The sequence below is a fragment of the Meleagris gallopavo genome, chromosome 2 (assembly GCF_000146605.3).
Source record: "Meleagris gallopavo isolate NT-WF06-2002-E0010 breed Aviagen turkey brand Nicholas breeding stock chromosome 2, Turkey_5.1, whole genome shotgun sequence".
Lineage (NCBI taxonomy): Eukaryota > Metazoa > Chordata > Aves > Galliformes > Phasianidae > Meleagris > Meleagris gallopavo.
In genome coordinates, this window is record NC_015012.2 from 82,905,037 (window position 1) to 82,925,566 (window position 20,530).

The window sequence follows — 20,530 nt, forward strand, 5'->3', positions numbered from 1 at the left end:
AAAAAAAAAAATTGAAGAATTTCTGATGAAAATAGGAAATATTTATATAACAGATCAGTGTCAGAGAAGTGATGACTCTTACTATTAAATATCTTACATATTTAACCAAAAATTGCTGACAATTTCCTTAAATATGAAACATTAGATCAGTGGATTCATAATCTTGAGGATCATCTGTAGCAATTATCCTTAATCTGTAACTTATTTGGTCAATCATAAATTATCTCCAGGCATAGATCTGTTTTCAGTTAAAGATGACCCTGCATTCAAGTGTTAATGCTTTTTAAAACCATATACTGATGTGAATTGATTCATACTAGTTGCTTAAACAGTGACCAAAACTATCTATCTTATCATTTTTACTACATGCGAAGAACACACATCTTGCTGCATAATTTGTAGCCTAATATTATAGATAGAACTCACAAATGACAGCAGGTGGAGAAACGGTAGGTGAAAGATAACATGGTTGACAGCTGAGATTGCAAGACCATAAGGTACTATAAATTTATAAATATATATATAAATATATAAATTTATATATATATATATACATATATATGATGGACTTATTTTGTATCACAATAGAACTAGTCAAATACTAAAACAAGAGGCTTTATTTAAAAACATGCTATGTGTTCTGTATAATCTTATTTATAGTGAAACACTATAGCAGTTAGTAGAAGTTATGCTATGTCAGTCAATAGCTGCCCTGCAAAATATTAAAGATTTTTTCCTGACTCATATCGTATTTTTAGCTATGGATTGGGAAGAGATTATATGAAATTTCAATATTTCTTATAATTCCAAGATTTTTTGGTAATTTTCCTAACTAAAATATGCTCAGAATTTAGAGGTCACATGCAAAACTTCATTGACTAAACATTCAAATATTCACCAAGAAAGTTTTTTTTTTTAAGTACTTAGAGTAAGATTCAGGAATGGGATGGAATATGGGAAGACATAATTAAAAACATTCAGAAACTAGTGATTTCAATATAGTAAAAACTCCGTAAGAAATCAAAGCACTTTGACCACTTCTGTCTTTTAATCTTTCAGATGATTTTGGGACACTCCAGTAAATTACTTCAACTGATCATTTCCAGAATTCATGTATGCAGCAGAATACATGAAGGAAAAGTGTAAAAGTGTTATCACTTGATGTTAGTCACAATTCAGTATTCAGAAGACTCGTGAAATTTGCAAGTCATCTCAAGTCCATTTTAGAGTATTTGAAGCTATTTCCCTATGCATCATTAACCATTAATTGAATACTGGATCGTTCACTTAATAGGACTACTATTTATAACTCACTTAGTAGTCCAAAAAAGTTTAGAGGTGAAATTTTCATACTATAGTCATCAATAGTAATTGCCCATTGGTGTCATCACTGTTGGAAGGTCATTTGGAAGCTTTTACAGTGATATTAATAGCACTGCACTATATATATGTGTGAAATGCTCTTTTTTTTAAAATGATGGATGTTTTTACAGTAAATTACTGTGCATATCTTATTTTGGATACATTGATTTAAATTTACTTATCTGTGTTTTCTTTATCTTCCAAATATTTCTCATGTCTGCAGTGAAACAGTTTTTTGGAGTTTCAATTAAAATTATCTTGTTTAACTTTGCAATAGTGTTAAACCATTAATGATTATATCACTGCATTTTTACATGGAAGAAATAGTTTCATATTCAGTAGTTTTATATTAAAAATAACTAATTCTTGTTATTATTTCAACCTATAGTAGTAAATATGAAAAACATTCTGGGTCGGTTTGTCTTTTGTTTTTCTTTGTTTGTTTGCTTGTTTGTTTGTTTTTCCCCACAGTTTCTTAAGTAAACATATTCCTTGGGTGGATGAAATTCAAACAAACAAACAAACAAACAAAAATACAATGTATTTAATCTGTGCATCTCTGCTGTATTTTCTTTTACAAATCTAGAAAATTAATTATGTTAGATAAGTGCAAAACTTTTCTGACAATATGCAGGATATAAAATATTACAATGTTTTGCTGCTACAAAAGATTTTTTTCATTTGTTAATACTAAAAAAAAAGCATGTATTGTTTCAAACGTATGCAATTCAAATCAACATGTAAGAATATTTCACTGGGGTAGGGAATGGGTTAAGACAGGCTCTTCTCGGTGTTTAATAAAAGGGAAAAAGGACACAGACTGAAGACTGAAATATGGGAAGTTCAAATTAAAAGCTTAGGTTTTTTTTTGTTTGTTTGTTTGGTTGGTTGGTTGGTTTTTTTTTACTGTGAATGTAGTCCAACAGTGGAATGGATTACACTGTCCAGAGAGGCTGTTGTATATGCATCTTTGGAGAAATTCAGAATATGGGTGGTTTTGGCCCTAAGCAACCTGCCCTAGCCGACCGTGATAAAGAAGATGTCTGGGATCTCCTTAGGTCCCTTGAATCTTGATTATTTCATGGAAATTCAAGCAGAGAAATCTGAAGGACAAATTTTATTCATTTTCAACAATATTTGGACTAACAGAATTTGCTCTCAACCTAAAACATGATGTTTTATTCTCTCTCTTGCCCTGAAAGTGCTAGGAGCCTTACATTACTCTTAAAAAATTACTTTTTTTTATATAAGCACCCAAACTTTGTTTTCCAAATTCAAAGGGTAAGAAAACTTATGATAGAAAAATATAATTCTGATGAATAATTCAGAGTGGCAAGAAATGGTAGAAGTCATAAAGTCACAATTTGAACTGAAGCTTTGTGGACGAACAGCATGACCTTTCCCATTTGAAGCCATGAATTGTGTTTAATCTGTACTCCTCTAGGAAATTAATTTGGCCAGTAGTCCATACTAGGGAAGTGTTTCATAATCTTAGAGGACATTAACTGTAAAACATCCATTGCTATTGAAATAAATTTTTGTACATAATCCAGTATGTTGATACCTCTGCAATATAATACAGATGACAATTGCGGTATTATTGGCAAAATAATAGGGCAGTAGTTACTAGAGACATTGGACCTAACTGAGAGCGGCCTAAGCTTACATAATTAAATCAGTCCTTGGCAAATCACTAAGTCTTTCACAAGGCAGTAGGGTTTGAACAGCAATCTTTGCAGCTATTCAGAGCCTCTGAACTATTGACTGGGGTTTTCTGTTCCACATTGCTCTCCCTGAACCTTGAAAGAGAAAGAAAGGGGAAAATAGTGTCTTTCTCTATTCACATGAGAAACAGCCATATGAAGACATAGCTACTGAAATCTGTGGAAAAACTCTGCCTTTCACTGGCAATGAAATTAACTATAGAGGAGCATGCAAAAGTTAATTCAGACCTTTGCCCAGTATCTGTATACCCTTTTGGATATATTGCGTATTAGCTATTTAGCACTCAGCAATTAAATTGCTAGGCCAGTGACTACTTCTGTCCCTGGAATCTATGGAAGAAAGTATCAAGACAAAAAATCACCTTGGTAAACCTAGTTAGAGACTAGAGAAGGATCAGCACACTATTATTTTTTATCAATTTATTAATGAAGTAATTAAGTTTATGTCCTTTAAAAAAAGGAAACTAGGCCAATTCCTAGGATAGAGAGACAAGTTCAGCTTTGGACAGATGTTTTTCTATTAATTATCTATTAATTAATTCTATTAATTGTATGGATAGTTTAACTAATTCAAGCTCAAATAATAAATATTCAAACATAAATTGAAGAAATCTTACAACTCATAAAAAATCCACATTCAAAAGCTGAAAGGCCGTAACTTCTTTATGTCTACATCAAGACAAATTATAAATTTATTTTATTGTATTTTATTAAGTTGAATGACTGTACAGAGGAAAACAAATTGATATTGTAAAAGAGTGCCAAATCTGTTCTCTTTTTTTGTGAGGATCTGAGAGCCAAAATCAAAGGTGGTTAGTAAGCATTAAAGAAGAAAGGTTAACTCTTAAGAATAAATTGCTTACAACATATAGACCAATCTTAATTAATCTGAAATAAAAACCCGATTCTCCACCAAAAAAAAATTTTGCAAAGTACAAGAATAAATCATCTATATTACTATTTTAATAACTGCATGCTTATTTTGCAATACTATTTTAAAATATTTACATTAGTTCAAAAAAAGAGTAAAAGACTACAACAGTGAATGAACCTACTTAAGTGAGAGATATTTTTTAATTTAGAGAAATACATGTTTATTGCTTTTACCTTGGAACTTAAAAAGTTACATTTCATTCTGAGTGAATATCTGGGATTATTTTTGGAATGTCATCTCTTTTCTATTCTTCCAAGGTCATTGTACCTACTCTTTGCTTTACATATCTGTATTTAGAAACCAAAAGGAAAATATCAAAAAGTTAAATACTTCTGTGAATCACCGGAGCAGAAGGGCCATGTACAGCCTTTTGATAGAGTCCTGGAGCAGATTCCTCAATTGAATGACTCACCACTTTTTCCTTAACTCAAATATAGTATCAAAGGACAAAGAAGGACTAAAAAGAGATGAGGGAAAAAAAAATCTTATATTTCTTCTAGAATTCTAAGCATTAACAAACATCACTCTTTTCTAAAATTCTCTAATTCCTAATTTTCCATTTATTGAAAGAGTATGGTTCTCAGCAAATTAATTAGACTATTGCTGAACCTCGTGAGGTTCTCCTGGGCCCACTGCTTGAACTTGTCTAGATCTCTCTGAATGGCATCCCATCCCTCAGGCATATCAACCACACTACAGTGCTTGGTATTATCTGTAAGCTTGCCGAGTGTGCACTCAATCTCACTGTTGATACCATTGATTAAGATATTAAAGAAAAGTACCAGTGCCAGTACCAAACCCTGCGGGGTACCACTCATCATTGATCCCTATCTGAACACTGATTCATCGACCACTCTCTCTGGGCATGATCTTGCAACCAGCTCCTTGTCCATCAAACACTCCACTTGTCAGATCCCTATCTTTCCAATTTGGAGAGAAGGATATTGGACCATATTAAAGGCCTTACCGAATTCCTTATTGATGACATCAATAGCTCTTCCCTTGTCCATTCATGCAATTATGCCATTGTAGAAGGCTACAAGGTTGGTCAGGCAGGACTGGCCCTTGCTGAAGCCTTGCTGGTTGTCCCATATCACCTCCCTCTCTTCCATGCACTTTAGCATAGCTTCCACATAAATAGCAAATTTTTGTGGTAAATAGTAAATTCCTTCCTGAGAAATCTGTAATTCTTTGCTTTCTTTATTTGTTCACAGCTACCAGTCTTGAGCACCATTCATGAAATGTATTTCTCTTCCTTCTGAGCACAACTGCCCTGTGATTGCATAGAAAAATGAATCTATAAAGCAACAGACTTTACCATGCACAAACAAGAAAAAGAATGCAGCTTGTCCTAGATCTACACCAGCATTTCCAGTTCCTCTACATTATTAGATTCCTATAGGCATTCTAAAAGAAGTAAATAGTGTGGACATTCCTGAAAAGTAGAAAAAAAGTATGTCACTCTTATTCCAGAGAAATGATATCCATTTCAACATTAATAGAGAATATTTAAAATGAAGCCATGAATCTTCACAGTAGCTGCTGGTCCCCTGTAACATTCTGATGGAAGTGAAATTCTGACTCTGAGAAAGTCATGGCACAATCCTAATTGCTGGAATCTGTGTCTTCTAGCCTAAACAATCATGTTTAAATAAATGCAGAATAGAGTCATACAAAATCTCCCTTTTGAATGTCACCAATTATTTGACTTGAATTTGTGAAAACAATGAAATATATTTGTATGAATAAACGTATCTCACTGTACTTAACGTTTCTTCTCTTTCCAAAATCACTAAGTCTCAGCATTCTTGCATACAACATTCAAACATATATGATTTTACTTAGTTTTTCCTCTCCATATTTTTCTTTATAAGATAGTTGTAGATGAACCTAAAATTGACTAAGGACTTAAATTATGAATAACTTTTAGATTAAATAGATTGTTTTTCCCGTAGATAAATATCTACTCTCCTAAAAGTATCCTCTCGAGAAAATAAACTCATTATTACTTGTAAGCATATTACCAGATGAACATATTTTCTTTCTTAACTATTCCCAGACAGAGGAATAAAAAGCAATCTGAATGGAACACAAGAAAACATCTTCCCTGTGATGAAGGCAATAGAACTGCAATTCTGTTCCCTCAGAAGGATGGCATTGTACTACTGCAGAAGCAGGGCTGCATATTTTTTGATAGGCACTATAAAAACTTACATTACTCTGTTCCAAATCGAACCATTTAAGGAACCATTTACTGCTGGATCACATAATTTTTTAGCAAAAACTAAGCCTTGTTCATCCCTCGGTACAATTACTGAAGGTGATAAAATGTACTACGTAAGATCAATGAGGGTTGAGATGACTATATTGTCGTAAGATAGGAAGACAATCAGTATGATAATTAGAGCATGTTAATTACTCTCCTCTAGTAACAAAAAATGCAAATGATATACAGCAGGAAATTAACAGCAGTTACTGCTCAATATTGCATGACTTTTCCATTAAGTATCATATGAGAAGTTGTTAAATTATAGAAAATGAGAATAATGAAACTGGAATATTAAAGAACCTTAGGTTTCCAGTCTGGCTGGGGACAGATTCATTAGGAAGGTCCTAGGGATGTGATACTCTTCATGCAGGTCAGATACACTTGTGTAGTACTCCAGGAGAAATTTTCTACATTACTTTGTTTTCAAGAGGTGGAACAAGACAGACAAGCATTCTGACTCAGCTGGAGTGCAGCAAACTTTTCTGAATAATGCATCTACTGCAAAATAGCTAACACAGTTTCATCTCTTTCTCTGAAAAACACAGATTGAACTTGGGCATGGTGTGTTTTTTGTTTTTTGTTTTTTTATTATTATTATTTGTTTGTTTTCTGAGAACAAACAAGCAAATACACCAGAAGTAGCTAATAACTTTCTGAGCTTAGAGACAGCTTAAACCAAAGGCTATAGTCTCCTATAGCCTGAGGAATTAAATCAATCAAAGTGAAAAAAAACAGTGAAAGAAGTTTTATGCCTGCATTTTCAAGTAAAATCTGAGAAGTGTAGACTGTCTTGGAAAAATAATGACATGTTCTACTGTCAGCTATCAATGAGCAGCAGATAAAGAATATTGAATTTTAGTCAGTTATGCCCTCTTTTAAAATTCATTACGTAGTAAATCCATTCATAATTTACTAGTGACTTCAAAAAGCCTTTGATTAAGATCTCTGACACATTGGGCTCTATCAATCTGACATTAAATGTAGCCATGGCTGACACAACACAAGACAAACTTTTGTTATGCTTGAGTTAGATGAGGTAAAGGTAATAATTTTTTGTTGTTGTTTACATATGTTTGGTTTGGTTTGGTTGTTTCTCTGTGTTTTTACTTCCCCTTGCCCCCAGTGGTCATTGTTCCAGCATCTCCAGAAAAATAAACCACTTCAGGTGGTTTCTTAATTAGAATCAGAACCTTCATGGTAGATGTGCTGACAGAAATGGAAAACAGGAACTAATGGAATTTAACACAAAATCAAGATACCAGAACAAATCAGGATACACATTAGAGAAGGAACTATTCAATTATTTATTGATCTAAGGTGTTAAGCAAGAAAAAATAAAGAGATTTTATGAACATCAGCCATGTGAAAACTACAGTTCCTAGGACTGGAATGGTTAGAGCAATGACATATTAACATTGTATACGTACTGCCATAAAAACTTATGAAAGAGTATATATACAAAAAAGGGACATATATAGCAATTAATCTAAACAAAATAAACACAAATTCTGTAAAACTCATAAAGGGAACTGGCACATGGAAATTTTTCAGAAATTTAATTATGTACAAATTTGGTGACTTGTCCCTGGTCAACAGCTACATAATTTGCAGCTTTTGTCTCAGCTCCTCAGCTTATCAGGATAGGGAAGAGAACAAGAGGAGAAAAAGCAAGAAAACTTATGATAAAGATATTTTGATAAGTGAAGGAAAAACAAAGAAATCACATACCAAAACAAAGCAAATTATATAAAGGCAATAGTTCATCACCTCTCACAAGAAGACCATCAGTCTGCAAGCAATAGCTACCTTTCTCCCCCCAAAAAACCTTCCCCTTAGTTCTTGTTGAGAATGATGCTATATATCACAGTATGTGCCTTCGGTTGATTACAGCCATATGATGTGATTGCATTTCTGTCTAGCTTATTAACAGCTCCCACCCTACTGACTGATGAGTCAGAGTAAGAAACAGCAAAAACCTTGACATTGTATAATCACTGTTAAGAAAAGAAAAAAAAAATAGGGTACTACCACCACTCTTCTATTAAAATTATAAAATGAGCAAGTTCAGAACAAAGCACCATATACACATGCACATTTCTATACAGGCTACTATGAAGAAGCATACAATTATAGAAAAACAGAAAATCTTGAGTTGAAAGGAATCCACAAAGATCAAATGCAGCTCCTGGATCCACACAGAACAAGTCTAAAATAATTCCATATGTCTGAGAATGTAATCCAAATGATTTTTGAAACTCTGGTAACTCAGGGTTTTGACCACTGCCCTGGGGAGCATGTTTGAGTGCCCAACCATCCTCTGGTTAAGAATCTTCTCCTAATACCCACCCTTTCTCTGACACATGTCTATGCTGTTCACTCATATCCTATTGTTGTCACTAGAGGAAAAGAGATGATACATATATGTAGATAAAAATTATAGTGATCGAAGTTCTGCAGAATGTTTGATTTTGATAATAAGCAAATGTACTGCTCTAAAAGAGCTCAACTCCTGGAAATCATTAACTAGCTAGTAATTCTTTTCTTCTTTCTTTTCTCCTTTGGGCATAATTTAGAATCTAAAAATGATATTGCAATAATATTTGAATCTTGTTCAACATTCCATAGCTGAAATTATTCAACTGCAAACTTACTCAAAACTTTTTCAGCCAAATGCAAGCTGTTGCTGACTGTACAATAGAAATCATGGTTGCCTATTTTGTAACACCACTGCATTCCAGGTACTCAACTGTCCCACTAGGAAACATTGTTTTCAGTATGCTGCAGTGGTGTTTTATACTAAATATACGTTTCAAGTACATTCATCATCGATTCTTTGGAATTGTGTCCACGTTAAAAATATATAGATTTTGTTTTAGAGAACAGTCATATATCAGTGTTAATCACAGTTTGCCAGTAGTTAATTTGTAGAGTAGAGATGTGGAGCACTAATTTTGGCAAATCCAGCGTACCCCCTACAAAACGTTCTTTAAATAAATGCATTTATTTACTTTGAATACACCTGAAAAATATGAATGTCATTCAAAAGCCTTAAGCATACATTCATTTTATAATTTTAAACTCTATTTATTAAAATAAAGATAAGATCCTGTGAGATCTTGTATCACACAACTCATCTTACTCAAGGCATGACTGCTGTTCGCTCTTTAATTGTAGACTACAGGTATTATAGAATGAAAAGAAAACTGCTGAAAAGAAAAACATATATGGAAAATGTTTTGTTACCTTGTAGGAAAAAAAAACAAAAACAAAAAACCAAAACATGCTAATAAGGAAATGATAGGGAATTGCATGTATTTTGAAATAATATATCACCAAATAGTGATATAGATACCTTCCATCTAGGCTATGAAGCATATACCATTTTCTTTTAAATACACACTTTTTTTATACTTGTCAAGCCCATACAGCTGGGGTGAAATGTGTAAGAGCAAGGATAAGAAATTTTTGTAGTCCAGAATTGAACACAAAAAGAAAATAGTTAAAGAAAACAGGTGCTTTTAAACTCCATGATGATCTTTATATAGATTATTTTGCTTCAATTATACTGACAACTAAAATTTCATTATGAGAAGAATATTCTCTAGAAGTCCAGATACAATCTGAAGTCTTAGTTACTATGCTTGAACTCAAGATCTCCACTTTCAACTTTTCTTTTAACAAATGGATACCTAGAGATAGTCAGGATTTTCATTCTGTCATAAATTATTAGAATTCTGATGCTATTGAGTCAATGGGGAGTCATTTTTTGTGTGCCTACACAGCAATTATTGTATAAGATTTTAAAAGACATTAAATAATTCAATATCATATAAACTGTATATATATATAAAGAATTATAATGATACCACAGTTGTCAACAATCAGGTACTCTTAATTCAACTATAATATACTACTTGTTTACAACAGGTATGGGTACTAGTTGTACATAAGGACTGAACTAATAAATTTTCCTGACTAAACAATGATTCCAAAGATTAATTTTCATCTATTGACATCTCAGCTGCTTTCAGCTGTCTATCTATCATCTGGTGATCTGTTGTCTCCTCATCCAAAAGGGAGATTTATGATAATCATTGTTGAGTTTTGCTTACTGTACATGTCCTCCTACTAACACTTTCTCTGCTTTCCAAATAAGAAAACAGTAACAACAACTAGAATTTTTTTCCTGCCACTCTTTTTTTTTTTAAAATTTGTCGTATTCTTTCTAGTGTTAGTTAATTTCCCAGGGACAATAGCAGATTATTATAGAAATGACAAGGCTACTATGATGCATATCTTTGAATCAAAGCTATACTTACATTTTTAGAACTGGAAGAACTTTCCAGGTTTGGAACAGGAGAACAGAACGATTCAAGGGGAAAGAGACATTGCTAAAGAGATGAACATACAGAAGAGAAAGCTTTGGGTGTGCCTAACAGCATCTCCTTGCAGGACTAATGCTCTAGCCCAAGAGCAGATTGGTAGAGTCTGTTAAAGCTACTCCAATTACTCAGTGTTTTCCTTATACTGGAAAATTCAGTTATACTGGAAAATTCAGTTATACTGGAATCAGCTTTCCAGATGTAGCCTATTTGCTATTGTAGAGGAGAATCTCTTCCCTTAATCTACTAGAAAATTAAACAGATTATTACATAACAGATTTGGTCTATTTAAAAAATTAACAACTTACTGCTGCTTGTCACATTGTGAGACTAAGATAAAAGTAGTGCTCAGCAGCTGTCAGTTTTCCTTTATTGAAGAGTTCCTGGAGCCTTTGTTCTAGATGATAAGAGAGAGTCAAATACCTTTTTCATTTACCAAGAGGCCTATATAATAACCAGACCTAGAGCACACTGTTCAGACATAGCCAACAGGTACAACAATTTAGGAGCATGAAGAAGTAGCCAGCAAGATTTCTCTTTCTAGCATGCATATTCCTAAAGATGTGAATTTGAGAGTAGGGCTCCCGGGTGTTGCTAGGGACAACGTTGCTTTTCTGTCAAATTCTTGAACAAAAATGGAACTTAAGGAGCATGCAGCTCTTAAACATCAGACTGTAGGGAGTGCTTGAGGTACGTGATACACTGATTTTCAGCTAGTGCACATCTGAATGAAAGAGCTGAAGGAGGAGGCCAGGAGTAAAGCACTAGTTAAGATGAGAATGAGGTTGAACAGTTTTTCTCCAAGTTCCTACATCTTCAAAAGCCTGAATGTTCAATAGCAGCAGGCCATGCTAAATGAATCTGTGAAGTCAAAATGAGATTTGTAGACAAACCTTTTCTTTTCTGACACATCTTTTCTTTTGAATAAAATCTGTACATAAATACAAAAGGAAGCCAAAATAATAAAACCTTTCTCTTCATGGCTAAATTGAGGAGTGTAATATTAATCTTATAGTTAAATAAGAATAAATGTTATTGGGATTTTTAAAAATGAGTTTTAAGGATTTCAGTAAACTCAGTAAACTGTTTGTCCTGTCTTAATGTAGACTGGGCAAAAATAGGGAAAAAAATATATGATCTGACCAAAACTGAGAATTTTCTTTAATCACACCAGTGAGGAGTAACCAGCTCAGGCTGGACATTTATAGGCATGCACATAAAACAGTCTTGGCATCTTACCTTTCTATATCCTGAAGAAAGACCTGCCCTCTTTATTCTTAAAATGAACAGAGAATTAATTGTGAACTGTGGATAAGAAGATTTCTTATGGGATGAGAACATTCATGAAATGCAACTGCAGATGATACTGTTTAAAGCAGTTCATTCCTTTGTGTCACTAGATACAATATGTTTCACTCCAAACCTTGTTATAGGCAACAATGCAGCACAGTGCATGTATGTGGAACAAATAAGTTAGTAGCCTAATTATAATCTTAACAATTTAATGGAAAGACAAGAGTTGCTAGTAGTCCAATCTTCACAGCACAATTACTAATACAATGAACTCTGAGAAGCTCCTTTTATCTGCTTTTATTCTCTTCCACTGGATATAACGCTGATTTTGTCAGTCCTACAACAGAGAGTTGGGATAACACAGTGAGCTGCCAGCTTCATACTGTCTTAACTGGGAGGATATGACGCCTGGGGGAACCTTTCCCCTATCCTTGGGCACTGCTTAAGTTTATATCTGTAAGCTTTCTCAACAGGCAATGGCCCTGGCCACCTATACACAAGGGCTGTTTGTCAGAAAGCGGTTGGTGGTTGTGGTAGTGCCAACCCCTCCCAAATGGAACCATTGCTAAAGCAGTGCAGACACAGTCACCAGGTACAAGAGTCAAGCCAGTGAAAATCAGCTCATACCAAGGCCAAGATTTGCCCCTACACAGCTGGTTCAGCACACAGGCAGGAGACAGCACATCTCCCCCTGCCTTTCCCCCCAAAACCCGCAATAAGGGCAGAATAATTTAATCCTGTTAAATGTTGTGAGTTAAATCTATGTGTGTATACATGTATATACATACTGTTAAGCCTTTGTTTTTCTGTTGACAGGCATGGAAGTAATGTTTCACAACTACATCCTCAAAGAAAATAAACAATAATGCAATAGACTCTAAATAAGTTGTTTTTTTTTTTCTCCCTTTCTTCACACTTCATTCCAAACTTTGATTTAATAATTCAAAGGCAAAATTTATATCCTTTGCCAGCAGCTCATTACAGGGCAAAATATGCTTTATTCTCCTTTCACTGCACACAGTCTAATAGCTCTTTACTTTCCAGTGATTATGGCACTCTAATTTAAGTGATTTGTGCAAAATTAATCATCATTACAAACAGCTTTAGTTTCTCTTGACTAAACCTCTCTTGAGTAAACCAGATTTGGTCAAAAAACTGGAACAAAAGAATTAAGTCACTTGGAATGTTTTTATAATAATGTCAATTAAAAAGACATACATGCTTTTCTCAGTGTTTGTCAATGCAGTATACATGTTGTTCCAATATATCCTACTGTTGCTTCAAGTAGAATTTTATTGTAGAGGTTGTTAAGTCTAGATCTAGAAATCTCAATTCAGAAAATATACTTGATTAAACTAAGTTGTAATGTAAGTATTTATCTGAATGATCAATAGACATATAATATATATATATATGTATCTATAAGGACAGAGTTTTATCAAGCAAATTTATTACGAAGCCTGAAATGAGCACTTAATTGGTAATTATTGTATATGGGAATGTCACAAGAGGAAAAATATACATATAAGAAGGAATGGAATGGTGGTATGATGCAGCAGCTAGAGTTGTTTAAAGGCCTGTGAATCTTCTAAAGTTTAGCTGAAACTTATATTTCCTCTCTTCCTCCCATCTTTGACAGGTGGGAAATTCTTATGGAATGGACTGAACCTTATGAAGTCCAAAGTAGCAAATGAAAATCTCTTCTGGAGGAGAAATAACCCCATGTATCCATATATACTGGGGCTAAACAAAAACAAAAACAAACAAAAAAAACCAAACCTTGTTGATCAGCAGATAAAAAGAATACAGAGTCAGATGCTTCTTGGAGGTGCCCAGTGAGAGAGTGAAAGGTGAACTGTAGAAGGTGATACTTGAGACACTGCAGTCAAATAAAGGTATTTTCCACATTTGTCCAAATCCTGTAGCAAGCTGCCTAGAGAGAAGACGTATGTCCCTCCCTGGTGTTATTCAGGACTTGACAGGACACAGTCCTACACAAACTGACCTAATTCATCCTGTTTTAAGCAGAAGTTTGGACTAAGTGACAAGAAGCTCCTTCTGATGTGAATATTTCTGATTCTGGATTTCTGTGGTATTATTTTGTTTCTTATGGAAAACGATACAAGTTTTAATGTTCTTACTGAAGTATTCTGAGTGGCAAGGAAATCCAAACCTATTTCTCTGATCTAGAAATTGTGATTTTATTTATTTTAACAACTCTGTCAAGTTATTGCTGTTTCTGTTTAAATAATCAACTTAGACAAAATTCCAGTGTTGAAAATTATTTGTTAGAATGCACATGTCTAAAGGAAATCTACAAACTTACTTTTAAGGAGTAATAGATATACCGAAAAGTCAGTACTGGAAAGAAAATATAGAGATTTCCTATCTTAGTAGTAATGTTATTTTACTAGGCTGCAAAATCAGACATTTTTCTCTTGCCACATTAATTTCTTTTTTCATTTTCTATTGCCAATCTTTAGGAGGAAGGATGAAATAAAAATAACAAAAATGAAACAAAATAACATAAAAATGCCAGAGTTTTTTACAGCCGGGTAACTAAGGTATTTTCCGGCTAACTGGGCAATATGAGTATCAACTATTATAGGCAGAGGATCTTGATCTCCCATGGTTAAGAGAAATGATCTGTGAAATACTCATTCTCTCTGTTTCTCCCTGTATTTTTCACAGTCCAACCATCAGCATACAATTAAAATAACAACACAACATACAGAGAGGCAGAAATAAAAGTTTATTTGATGTCTGTGTGGTAATTGCTTTTCTAAGTTTGAAAACATGTGAATAGGACTTACCAGTGCTAGACAGAGGGACTGGATACCCTGTCAAAATCATTGTTCTTAATAATTAATGTATTTTGATTTCATTAGCAGCATTTAAAGTTGAAATAGGAGCTAGAAAGCATTGAAGGTTGCATGTTTATAGACATGGGATGTAAACACTTAATGGCATCTCATTGTCAGATACATCAAATATATGTGTGCCAACTTACACAGAATAATTTACCACTAACACAAGAAGAAGATAAAATACAAAAATATCTTACTCCTCTGTGAATTAATATTCTGGTTTTGCTCATCAATAATTCATCAATTCTTGTGACCACTATTCAGTCTGAGCTCAGAGTCCTAGATCTGGATACCGTACCCTTTCTGCCTCTGGTTTTGATAGAGATCTTCAAGCACATATAGAACCTGTAGCAGGGAGGACTTCAATTTTTTTCTTTTTTTTTTTAATTAATTTCTTTTTCATTTTGTTTTACAAAGCACTGATGTCTGGAGATGTGTTGTACTACGACTATAGTTTTGCCTTTAACTATAGCACTGTGAGGTAGAGTTAAAATAATACCAGGAAGAAATAGATTTCTTATATACGTCAGATCAAATATATCATTATTTCAGGCAGCTTGGGTTCTGATTGCATTCTTTGTTTTCATGGAATTAGACAGCTGAGAGTGTCAGCTCTTTAGACCTTACGGGAGGAGAAGCATAACCCTACAAAACTTCCTATCTCACAGCAGAAGAGCTGAACAAAAATATATTGAATGTCTTTTGAACACTGATAGTGCATCAGTATGTAGCTCTCAAGAGATGAAGTAACAATCAGCTAACAGAGTAACACAGGCACTCACATTCTACTGAACAGATTTGCAGCCAGGTGAGTTAACAGGCCATATATTCCAGGAAACTGGGGAGTAAGCTTGAAGGGAAAGTTTTTTCTCCCTTTTCAGTATTTTAACAGATTTTAGATATGATATATATCATTATAAGGACACTTATCTATCTATCCGTCTATCTATCTATCCATCTATCTATCCTATTTACCTAATGTTGCTATCATCAAATTAATTTATTAACTTTTGGCACCATCCTGAGGAGCCTAGCCTAGATAAAAAAATGGCATAAGCTGTTTCTGTGTTTAACAGAGGGCCACTTCATTAGAGAATTAAACTAAGATCTGGTGTACCCTGTGGAGACCCTAATTCTCTGCAAAAATTGAGAGTGTGTTGATTTACTATGATCTTAATTCATATGCCCCTGTTTGAAAACAAAAGTGAGGTTGAATAATTCCAGATTTTGTGCTGTTTAGTGCAAATAAATGCTCATAGCATTTCAGATCCATGGAAAATGAGTTAGCAAGGTACTAACAGGGTTGCATGAAAGTGCTGTATTTGTTTGTTTAGTCCTGTCTTTCTGATGCTATGTGAGAAAATAATTTCTTTTTTCTTTCATATGCAAATATCAGACTAAAACTAAAAATCTTCAGAATCCCCACAAATATATATATATAGATAGATATAGATAAGATTGTATAAGAACAAGTAATACAACAGTACTTCCCTGAGCAGTGAAACAGTGAAAAATTTCCTCTCAAAAGAGATATAAGGAATTTTTTTAACTACTTGTATCAAACTAGAAGATGTGGATATCATAGAACAAAAAAAATATATCTCTTGTTGTCTGTATGGTTGCACTGATTGATTTATCTCTTCACAGTGGTGCTAAGGCTGCTCTACAGATTAGACTTACTGATGTTCCGTATTATCTGCCTGAAAGTTATACTCTGGAGTGTGATTCAACTCATTCTGAATTAGTCTTCTAGTGTAACCGTATCTCACTGAATTACATTTTTTTTCAGGCTTATTTTGCTGTGCACAGAGAGACTGTGAGAGCTCCATGTGCATTCCTATGAGAACTCAGCAGGTATTTAGAGGCTAAGAAACGTATATAAGAGTTAGGTCTCACAAAATACTGGGCTAAAGTGCATTCTCAGTACACCAGTGCCGACTAGCCTCTCATTAGGCACCTGGAGAAGTGTTCGCTTCCATCAGTCCTTAGAATGTGATGACCCTTTATACTGCCCAGTTAAGATCTCCCAGGCCCCTGCTTTTTCACTTAAGACTTTATGCTTTTCTTCTTTTCTTGTCAGTGTTTTTCTTCTAGATCCCTGAATTGCTATTACCATCTCAACACTTTCATTTCTATATTTTCACTTATTTTATCTAGCCTGGATTATCATCTATATTGTCAGCAACAATCTTCTGATAAAACTGAGTGAATATCATGCAGCCATGCTGAACAGAATTGAACTTTGTGATCCAGACAACTTAAGCCCTGGCTACAGGTCAGCTAAAGGCTTTAATCAGATACTTAAATGTAGGCCTCTGCCACCATTAAAAGTGACCTAGATAGTAGTTACCATTCCAGAAGATCAGTAGTGTCCCCTCAATTTATATCAAATAGATTCTGTCTTCTTATCTGTCAGATTTAGTTTAAGCTGGGTTCAATATATTTCCTAACTTCAGTGGGACCACGAAATAACGAAGAGCTGCTGTAAACACGTCAGATTGTCTCAAAATGATTGATAACATCTGATTCTGCATTTTATTCTGCAAGTAAAGCCATTTGGTCCAAGAAATTTTAGACTGCAGAATGCCTGGTGTACTATAACATGAAGGAACTTTATGAGCGAGCAGCCTTCCTTGAGTGCCAAGCTCACTTCATTTCACAAACTGTCAAAGAGAAGGCATTTATTTTTGTGAGAAAAATGACAAGAATCAGTCTTTATGCTTCTGGAAATGGAAATCAGATAAGCAGAGGGTTTTAGCAGATCGAATTTAAATTCAGCTGTCCTAACCACAGACATTATACCACTTCTTGTGTAAGCAAGATGGGCTTTTTGCCTGCTACATATCTGAATGCAGAAGTACACTGATTGAAGAAGTGTTTCTTAGCATTCACTGGCAAGTAAGCCATACTCATCTTATATACTACATTATGCAACTACATTTTACTGATAACAAAGCTTTTTCTTTTACTTTTTCAAGTAAATTTCTTTCTTATACTCATCAAAATTTCAAACCACAACACTCAATTTAAGAAAAACATCCTTTGGCTTTTGTGATATAATCACTCTCTATGACATTTGATACTTAATGTAGAAATGAGTAGGCTGAATCATGTTTAAACCATTCAGGTGCTGCAGGTGGATGTAAAAGGATCAGTTGGGCTAAGATCCCTGTGTTTCTCTGGGATAGCAAACACAGCCTCTCTGGTGAGAAGATTAAGCACTGCCTTCATTTCCCCAGATAAGTAAATCCTAATTGAGCTGCTCTAGTATGTGGTATTCACAGGTGGGGAAGTGTATAGAATTCTACCGTGAAGGAAATTATCATTGAGCCATATATAATTTTGCCCTTGAAAAAAAAAAAATAGTTTTCTAGACAATGAAATTACTTGTCAGTCACCTCGGTGGGTTGTCCAACCATCATTATGAATGCAAGAAGCATTATTATGCTGTCAGTATCTTAATCAGGTTGCTATGATTTTCTACACATGATACTAAACAGTGTTCTGTTTTGGTAATTATGAGACTTATCAGCAAAATCATTATTGGCAAGAAATTTTAGTAAGATCTGTGGCAGGTTTCGTCTAACATCACAGAAGACTTTATCTCCCATTGTTTTTGCATCCTAAAATATAATTAAGAGAAAAGTATTACAGTGGTACTATGAGGTGAACAGACTCAGAGGAAACACTCAGAACTGTAGAGTGATAAAAACTGAAGATATCTCCTTACAATATTCGTACATTTATTATGAGAATAATATTGATAAAATAGTGATACTTGATAAAATATTTGGAAAACTGATACAAAGCTGAAGTGGTCTGAAGACAGCAGGATAAAAATTTTCCATGTGATGACTCAATTATAGGTAGGAATGGAGAGAACAGAGGTAGAAGAAAAGATATTGCACATGACTAAGTTTCTGTAAAAGGGCAGTCCACAAGGATTAAAAGTGCCATTGCCTTAGGAAACAAGTTACTTAGTGCTCTGATAGGGTAGAAAATAATTTAAACCTTCTTTAATTTCCATAGCTGGTAGAGGCAAAGGGAAACAGGCATGAATGCTTAAAAAATCTTGCCTTTCAGCTGAATTTTCCATAGCTGTAGACAGGATAGAAACAAACTAATGACAGCAAAACAGGTCTCTAAACCACACAAATCTCTAATCAGGCAAGTATGCATGGCAAAGGAATCAATAAAACTAGAAACAAAGCAAGTAAAGGAGGAGACAACATTCACAGAATTGCACTGGATGAATACAACAGGGCTCAGTTTCATTTGAGCTAAAATACTTAGTTGTTAAATGCTGGCAACATTGTATACATAATAATATTATAGATAAATGTAATAATATACTGCTACTGTAACCTTGATCTTTCTAGGTTACAGAACAGATAAATGCAAAAGTATGTCAGCAAAACCAACTCACAGTAGAACAGACAGTCAAAAAGTAAGAAACAATTTCTTGCTTTTAGTACTAAGAAATGTTGCTTGTCCATTTCCATCCTCATAAAGACTGTTCTTTTGCATCGCATTGTTTTGTGGTGAGATACCAAAAAAAGGATGAACAATAAATAAATCCATCATGACAAGAGTGAAGACAAATGTTATCCTACACAAAAGATTTTATGAGTGTGCTTTTTTATAATATAAGAAGTGTCTTTCAAATCTTCATGCCTGTTCTGCAAATTTTCTGCTCTTATATATATATATATGTATTGACCCTGTTTACCAGTGATAAGGGAAGGAAATCCTACTCTTTTGCAGAATCAAAATAAGCCCCAATAACTCAATATTATCAAGTCCTATTCCTACTTCAGTCATATTTTCGTTGCACTGGTATATTTATTTTTTAACCTTACATATGTCAAATCATTTTCATTTATAAATTAATGATTGCTATGAAGTGGTGAGTTATAAGTCAAAACTCTAGCTTGCCCTTCACCTGAAGCTGTGGTGTGTCTGGGTATCAGGGCTGGGATGCTAATTCCCTGGTTGGTTCAGGAACATCCCAACCAGCTGTCTGCATGCATAAGACAACAAGTGGTTTGAAATGAAGGACCAACCTGATACCAAGTGACTGACTGCACCACTGGCCACTTTTATTATCAGGCAGCTGTTTGACTGTTATAGAAGCTCTCTAGGTGAGAATTTTGGACAGTTCAAGAAATTCCCTCAGGCAGCTCCTGATGGGTCTTGTTCGAATGCTGGTCTTAAATGTGTTGATTAATATTCCATTTGAAGTATCCCAAAGACCCACAGGTTGTTAATGCTGTAGAACTGATCAAACTATTCATAGATAAAATATTTATTAAAGGCCAAGAGAAAACTGCTTATGGAAATGCAAAACTAATACAGTACTTTGTGTGCAGTTGAGATATAGAAGAGATTCTTTTTGTTCTAATCAATAGATTATTCATATGCTGGAGTGGTCATGTACGATCATGTGGCAATTAGAATATCATTCATTCTTGCTGGAGATGCTACTGCAGTGGAGACATTTACTGCCAACAAACAGAAGCTGTCCATGCTATTTGAGAGATTTGATTTTCCATGAGAATGTTATCATTTGTCAAAATCCAAATAAATTATTCTTTCAATTTAACAAACAATTTGTGCAAGAGACATTGAGCCTTTGTATAATACTTTATGTATATCCAGTATACTGGATATATACCTTACTGGAAAAATGCAGACAATTT